The sequence below is a fragment of the Panthera leo genome, chromosome B2 (assembly GCF_018350215.1).
Source record: "Panthera leo isolate Ple1 chromosome B2, P.leo_Ple1_pat1.1, whole genome shotgun sequence".
Taxonomy (NCBI): Eukaryota; Metazoa; Chordata; class Mammalia; order Carnivora; family Felidae; genus Panthera; species Panthera leo.
The window spans coordinates 132,230,886-132,239,912 of record NC_056683.1 but is presented as its reverse complement, the minus strand read 5'-3'; positions in this window follow the sequence as shown (position 1 = coordinate 132,239,912).

Genomic DNA, 9,027 nt, shown 5'->3' with positions numbered 1-9,027 from the left:
TTCCAGGCTAAGAAAGAAAGGACGCACGAGCAAGAGTACACAGAGGTGACAGCACGTGTTGTTAAGGCAGGAGGCAGTTGCAGGAAATGGGTTTGGAATGGTAAATGGTACCAGAATTACGGCATATATTGGTTAGACTGGTAAGCAGCCATATTGCCATATTAAAACATTGCAATTCATGGTAGGTGGTTAGAGGAGCCTTTGAAAAGTTTAGCTTAATTTGAGCTGGGATACATACTAGAGAGGGAGGAGCCTTAAAAGGGTGTGGAGTTAGGAGGATAATCAGCACCAGGAAGCTGAAGCAGAGGCTGCCCCTGAGGAGGGAGGAAAGAAAGAGACCATGTTGGAGAATAATTTGTGAGGTAATAAGGACACATGGGTGACAGGTTAGATGTGGGTGTTGACGAAGGGAGAAGATTAGGTGCTTGATGAATATTTATGGTGGGATAATGTTGCAATGTTTTCAATGATATATTTCCTCACCCCGCATATAAAATTCCTATTTTCACTTGCTCAGGTGGCAAAGGCCTTTCAACTTCCTTGTCCTCAAGTCGGGACCATTACTGAGGAAACAGACAGAAAGGAAAATGTCACTGTCACTGGATGTAAACTCCAGGGCAGCGTCTCAGTTTTGTTTGCTTTTCTATTTCCAATATTTGAAAACAGAATCTGACATGTCTTGGTGTCTAATTAATATCTGTTGAGGTGTTTTTTTTTTAAGTCTGTATATGAATTTCAAAATGGAATTTTTGAGTTCATAGTACAGATAATAGCTTTGAAGCAAAAACAGAAAGGAGGTTGTTTTATTTTGTTTGTTTTGTTTGATTATTTTAGAGAGACAGAGAGAGCACGCTCATGCCCACGGGAGGGACAGAGGGAGAGGGAAAGAGAGAGTGAGTGAGTACAAGCTAGGGAGAGAAGCAGAGGGAGGGAGAGGGAGAGGGAGAGAGAGAGAGAGAGAGAGAGAGAGAGAATCTTAAGGAGGCTCCACACTCAGTGCGGAGCCCAAAGTAGAGCTCGACCTCAGACCACGAGATCATGACCTAAGTGGGACACTTAACAAATGGAGCCACCCAAGTACCCTAAGATGGAATTTTTGAGCTCATGGTATAGATACTAGCTTTGAGGCAAAAAAAGAATAAAGATTTTGAGTAAATGACAGCTTGGGCATAAGAGCTGAGGACTGGTCCAAAGAAGAAGCATGCAGAATGACTTTCTCTTGTCTGTCCAGACAGGACAATAATCCTACAGGCTGGAGTGGAGGAAGACAACAGGACTCTGAGCCACACACCCATCAGGGATCAGCTCCAAGGAGGATAGAGGAGTAATGGAACTCCCTGAAAAGTTTGAGGGTCTAAGAGTCGGGAGGACTAAGGTTCCATTTCCCCGTGGAATTCAAAGAAGTTGCCCCCTCACGACGGCATGATGGCAGAGATGCCCAGATGGCTAGGCAGAGGGACTGAGAGAGCTCCCCAAGTGTCCAGCAACCCAGACTGACAAAGGAGAGCATCTTACCTGAGACTCAGGATGGGGAGAGAGGACTTAGGTCATTCTTCGAGCCGAGTCTAAGGGAAGAGAGGGAGAGAGCATACTGAAGGTTTTGGCATCTGAAAGTCTCAGAGAATATGAGGCAATTAAAACTTCAAAAGATTGAATGGATATGAGTGTGTTTGGGGGCTACAAATTGAGTTCCTTTTAGCATCTTCTGAGAGAGTTAATAAAGAATGAGATTCTTCTAAAATTAATTTTCATCTTGTTGTATTATATTGTATTGTATTGTATTATGTTGTATTACGCTTCCCAAAACACCACCTTACCTATGATGGAGCCGTGTGAGTTGTAGCTTCAGTAGCTTCACATTGACAAGACCTGTGCCTGGGAAAATACTGAAGAGAAGGAGTTTTAGAAGTTCTGTCCTTCACTCCAAGGTCATTCATCTAGGATTACATGTGGTTGAAAGTAGGCAGAGGGGGTCTCATTTCCTAGTTTTCCTAAAAACGGTAAACATTTTGAGTGCTTACCACGACATTTCATCAATTCTTAGACCTATTTTCATGCAGTTTACATCTTGAAAATCAGGATGCGTTTTAGAATTCTCAGCATTTTTGTTAGTGACACCAATAATGGTATGTGTTACTATCGGTGACATCTTAGCTTAAGAAGTGCCGTATGAATCAGATACTGTCTTGAGCATTTTAGATGTACTAACTTAATAATCACTACCATTTGGCAGACAAGGAAACTGAGGCACGGAGTGGTTAGTAACCCGCTGAAGTTGAGTAACGTGAATATCATGGAGCAGGGATTTAAAGCAGTCTTCCCTCAGAGCTCCTGCTCTCTGGACGCCATGCTGTCGTTCAGGGTAGAGTGCAACGGGCACCCTTATAGCAGGGTCCCTCTGCTGAGTTTCATGATATCCTTAAAACACTCTTATAAAATTGATACTGCTTTTATTTCTGTTTAATATCTGAGGGAAGTGTCTAAAAAAGGTTAAGTAACTTAGGGTCATACTGGTGGTAATCAGCCAAGTAAAGGGCTTGGACCTTGGCCTGATCCAGTCTTTTCCTGGCTAACTAGAAACAAAGTCTTTTAAAGGTAATGTGCTCTGTAAAAGAACAGGAAAGCAACACGCTAAATTCAGACAACTTTTATATTTATTTAGAGAGAGTCTATCACTGACCTTTGAAAAATGTCAACTATACTATGACTAAACACCAAAAAGTATTTACTTTCTATACCAGAGAGAAAAAATTAACATTTTTAAATTGCCAGGCACTGGGATTACGGTTGTTCTATTTTGAAAGACAACTGCATATTAATTTTAATAAGATCTTATATCTTGATGATTGTTGGCAATAAATCATCCTGAAATAATAGACCACAAAGATGAAATTCAGTTGAAACTACAGGTTATGGAATTCACATTTTAAATTCACTGATGTCCATTAATTACTTTATTAAAGACAATGTATCTGGGTTTTATCTTCATTCTAGCACTTTTAATACTCCCTGATTTGCTGATCCTGTACAGGACCTGTTACTTTTTTCCTACTCAAATAGATTTCTGATTCACAAAGCTTCCAAGGGACTGATATTCTTTAGATCATAAAGCCTTGTGTTTGTGGGCTAATTTGTCTTCTAAATGAGTTTCAGAGGTTATATATTATTCCATCTTACCATTAGTAAGGTAAGGTTAAGTAATAGAATCTTATACATGGATTCACTATTTTATCAAGAGGAGTTTTTGTTAGGAGAACCACACCACACCAGCTATTAAGATTAGTGAGTTTCAGACACAAATGTACAAAGAAAAGTCCTGTTCTCTCATCCATTCTGACCTGTTCAAAAGCATGGATTAAATGAAAGGGAACGTGAATTTACTAGAGGACTTCATACAGATACATGACAAATCCAAAGTAGCATGTAAGTCTTCTTTCTAGACTTTCTTATAAACATTATGGCATAGCATTTATGAACATTTTCTCAACAGCCCCCCTGGATGTGAAGATATGAAAAAGGATGTGTCTTACTGCTGGTCTCATGCTCTGGGCCAACAGTTCACACGGTAAAGGGTGGGAGGCAGTACTAGGAGGGGAGGGAGGTCACTCCTACTGGGCATGTTTTGGAAATTTGTGGGAGCTCTGTTGTTCTTCTAATGTGTAACCTTGGGATTTACATACTGAAATCCATTTTTAAAATTATTAACGACATTCATTTCATACTGGTGTATTAGGACATACCAATTGAAAAAATTACAGGTATAGGCAAGTTATATTATTACCTAGGAGCTTCATTAGAGAATAAAGGAAACATCCAAAATATCTGTGCTATGAAGGGAAAACTGGTTCTACAGAATTGCTCTAGATCAGGGTTTTCAAAGTGTGGTTTGTGGAACACCAGCACCAGTACCAGCTGGGAACTTGTTAAAAATACAGATTCTTGGGTCCTACTCCAGACTTACTAAGAAACTCTGGGGATGTGGCCCAGCAATCTGTGTTTTAACAGGGTTTCTGGGAGATTCTGATGCTCAGGTTTGAGAACCCCTGCTTAGATGAATGGTATCTGTGGTAACATTTTCTAAAATGTGGTCTTCTTCTATATCCATGCATATATATATATATACACATATACACACACACATACACACACACACCCATTGAGTGTCTGGAGGTTATAGCAAGGAATAGAGATAGTGTTATTTTTTATAAAGTTTACAAATCCACCCAGTATTTAGGGGGGGAACCCTCTGAAAACTGTAAAGAATTATAGTATTTCCCCCTAAATTGGCAAAAGTGCTTGGTTAAAAGAAACACCAAAGAGGAAAGGGATTTGGGGTGACAGGCACTGGGGTTAGGGACAGAACTGAACTGGAGGAGGTAGGGAGGGAGGGAGGAGGAGAGAAGATTCAAAGATAAACTCTGTCAGGGAGAGATGCACAAAACGGTCTTCTGTTTGGGAAGACACACTCATTTTGAAATTATAAAGATGTTGGTTAATTGTCCCTCAATATTGTTAAGCGGAACTTTAGGTCTTCCATGGATGGCAGAAAATTGCAACAGACATGAAAATGAAGAACTTGAGATTTTTTTAGTTTGCTAGTAACAACATATTCTGTATTATCTGCAACTTTGTTTTTATTAATGAAATGTGTATTATGTTGGCTTAAAAAACTTATAAAAGGCTATGGTGCTTTGCTTCTTAAAATAGTATAAAATTAGATAATATGACTAAAACTAAGGGTTGGAATATTTATGTAAGTTTTGAGTCAATAGAATATAGAGTATTGATTTTAAACAGATAAAATTTGAAAAGTAAAATGACTTAGAGAGGTTTCTTCTTGAAGAAGAACTGACAAAAGTATGATGATGTAGCAATCATATTAACTTTAAAGTGATGGAAAATAACCAGAATCTTCCTACAGATTCCTATGAAGGGTTACATTGACAAGTATCCTTCCATCTAAACAGTGGATGGCACTGTACCATTTACACAGGACACACCCTAATTGAGTTTCTTTAAAAAGACCGTGAACAGAGATATGAAGACAATCTGTCTTTAGTTTCTAAAATTTTTATCACTTTATACCTAGATTTTCTGGAAAAACACTAAAAGTTTTGATAATAAACCAGATTGTTCTACCAAATGTTCTATATCACTTCATAACAGATAGGTTAGGAAGACATTTTGTCCCATATCCAAGACTTTAATAATTCTCCAGATAAAAATTAATTATAATGAAAATTAATCTTTGCAACATCTGTGGTTTTCCCTTGTTACATGCTACTAAGCTTTGGTTAAAGGCTCAGACAGTAAGGTGAGGCACGACTGCCACCATGTGGGCAGTATAATTAGATTGCAAAACTAAATAAACCTTTAACAAGAGAATTACTATATTCTTTACTTGGAAATACAATGGATATAAGTAAGTCCTGTTTGGTCTTGAGTTACATTATTCTAGATCCGTTAATGTGATGTCCATTCTTGGTACAAGTTGTTGGACACTACTTAACAGAATGCCAGTTATGGAAATTATCTACAGCCTTGTTGCTCCAACTATGTTCTACAGACCAGCAGCATCTGTATTACCTGGGAGCTTGTCAGAGATGCAGTCGACCCCACCTCAGATGCCCTGAATCCAAATCTGTATTTTAACAAGATGCCCAGGGGATTCCATACACACTACAGGCCAAGAAGTGTTCATGTACAGCTAAGTACCTACCTCCTCAACTCTCACCCCCTACAAGCACCCTCACCCCATGAAGGGAAGGCGACTTTTACCAAAAAGCTCACTTAGTTAAGAAAAATACAGTTTGTCTTACTTGAAGTACTTGATTAACTTTATCTTTGCAAATGTAGAAATCTATTTTATCTACCATTTGCTTAGGTTTAACAAATGGATTAATTCCACAATTCAGAGAAAAAATTAAAACAGATTTTCCAGAAAAAAGGGCTTGTTTAGTTTCAGGAGAGATTAGAGTATTTTATTTTGCCCAATCAGAGCCCTTCAGCATAAAGAGACATTCATATACATATATATGAACATTTTCCAGAAACATTATAATACATTTTTTTAAAATACCAGCTTATCGGTATTTATTTACAAAAATATTTCATTACCTAATTTTAAACCTTTTGCTGTGATGACATTTTGTAAAGTACAGGAATGCAAAATAACTACAAAGTTTAACACATTTTTTAGTGTTAGCAATAGTGCTTTTCTGTTTTTGTTTAAAATGAAACAGTACACAGAGATTTTTTTTTTTTTTACCGTATTTAAAATTCATACTCCAGCAATTACCTTTGAGATAGTTACTGGACTGAGCAAAATTAAAAAAAATAAAATAAAAAGTGCAGCAAACTGAAAACTGCCTGCGGGCACGGTTTAAGGTATACACAAGCTAGAGCTCTATACCAAGCATGCTTGCCCCCGAAGTGGACAATGTTAGAAAAACTTATCCTTGCTCTTTTTAATATTGTTTTGGTGATGCATTTACAATGAACCAATAGTATACCTAGAAAGAAATGTTTTTCTGGTTCTAACTATCATATTAAGCAGAGGTCACACCTAAAGTATCACAGTACCGTTTATTTACAAAAACAAAATAAATAAATAAAAAATTTAAAACATGATTTACCCTCTTTGCATTGCTTTCTACTGACATGTTGAGTCTATGTTTAACTCCTCACATTGTCTTCAGTTGAAGCAAAGTTCAAACAACATGAAATACTTAGCAAAAGTATATTTAAAAAAATGAAATTCCCGAACAAATTGGATTCCATTGCCATTAGCCTATGTCCATTTTAAATGCCTGAACCAAACAACCTTCAATAAATGAATACTGACTTATTTACATCTCATACACTATAAAAGTTTTAATAACTATGATCCTCATTGCAAAATACTGGCAAAACTGACATTCATGATTTTTCTGATGTAAAGAGTGCAATAAAAAGAGCAATCACATGTAGTCCTGGGCTGTACTCAATTTGTAAATGAATTGTGCTGAGTAATTTAAGACTGTATTAGTAACTGAAGAAAGCCATGTGAAAATCCTGATAATTGGGAAGTTATTAAAACCATTTAATTCAGCTGAGAAAGGTAAACTAAAGTTTTCCCTTTAATTTTTGTTGTTGTTGTTGTTGTTACAACCATTTCCTGTCCACAGAACCTTATTTAAAACTCCTGTGGCAGTAAGATCACTAATATTCGCAGGAAAAATAATCCCCATAGCACTTTACAAGAAATTGATCCGTGATGAAAAGTGTAATTAACAAAAGCTGTAAACAGTATCTTCACATTCATTTGCAAATGAAAAAAACTCACTTATGGGCATAAATTTCAATCCAAGAGAACAAACACTCTAAAAGGGAAAAGAAAAAAAGGAGGACACTTAAGATAGAGAAGTGCTCTTTTTCAAAGTAAATACAGATTAAAAAGTCTAGGAATATTGATCAAGTATCAAACTGATAAGGAACAAATTCTATAAACTACAAAATAAAAACCTTCATTGACAAAAATACATAAACTCTGTTTTCATTTTTGGAAATTTATTTTTAAAAAAGGTAGAAGAAAATACCTGGAAAACTATTTTAAATATATATATATTTTAAAACAATAGTTAAGGTAGGCATCCAACAGCAAGCTGCAGCTAGTGAGAAAGATCTTGCAATTATTGTTGTGGGCATTTTCCCCAAAGTAAAATTAATATTTGAAAATGCTCAATAGAGGGTTTTTTTTAAACCATAGTAATGATTTTCTTTCCTGTCAATGTGTGAAGACGTTTGAATAATGTATGATTCTTTAAAATTAATTGTATCTCGATATGAGATACCAATATTTCTTATTATAAGCGTAAAACATAACTTTTTGTATGGATAATATACATACTTTTTAAGTACTTCGACTTAAACTTAACAAGTTCACCATTTTTAAAATTAAAGAGTACATTTATAAAAATTTTATTTTAAAATTAAAAGTATATTCTCTAGCCATATGTATAAATATAACATGTTACTGTATGATCTTAAAACAAATCTGAAAGTGTTGCAATATTTAAGACCTAGAACACTGAAACATACAGCAAATGATCTTACTATTTTTTTTAATTGAAAACTATATAAAGCCCTATTAAAGGTTTTAAGACTATGATCAGTTTAATTATTTAAGGTGCAGCTAGCAGCATAGTCATGATTTTGGTATGTTTTATACATATGTATCACTTGATTTTAACTGAGAAATGTGGATTAACTGATAATAAAAAGTTTTCATTACCTAAAAAAGTGCAGAAAAAATTCAAGTTTAAAGTTCAGTGCTCTTTATTTTGCAAAAACAAATAAATGAAATCCCCAAAGTTAAAATGTAAAATAAATCTTTGCCACAAAAAATTTACCTTTGGATATAGCTTTTCTAATGTCATATGAGAAAATGCCTTAAGCAAAACATATATGGAATATGGAACTCAGGGTAAAACTTTGTACTCCGTGGGGTCTACCACGTGTTTTCCATTCCCTCAGCTGTCTCCCCACCACCCCCTGTAACCTAAAAATGTGGAACACTTTCAGACTTGTTTAAAACACTCACAAATCTACAGGAATAACTTCAGAGAAACCTACAATTAAGAAGTTCTAAGCAAAAGAAAAGCTTCTTTCTTTACTAGAAAGTACTGTATTTAAACTGGGATATACCACACATAACATAGACAGGTAGCAGCATTTTTTCACATCCATAAAGAAAATTGAATTAAGAAGTTAATAACAGCTCAGATCAATAACCATTTTTGGAAACGCTCCGTACAAATGAAATGCAAACCCAGGGGATTAAGATGATGCAAAACTTCAAATGGATGTAATACACAGAATTTGTCAGAGTGTAAGATTTCAAATAACTTTTTAAGCAAATACATATGAATTTTAGCTTGAAGAGTGAACTGGATATATGGCACATATAGGCAAACAACTTCCTATTGACAAACTGCTAATCAATGAATACTTCAATGACTTTAGAGCCAACGACACATGAAACAAAGA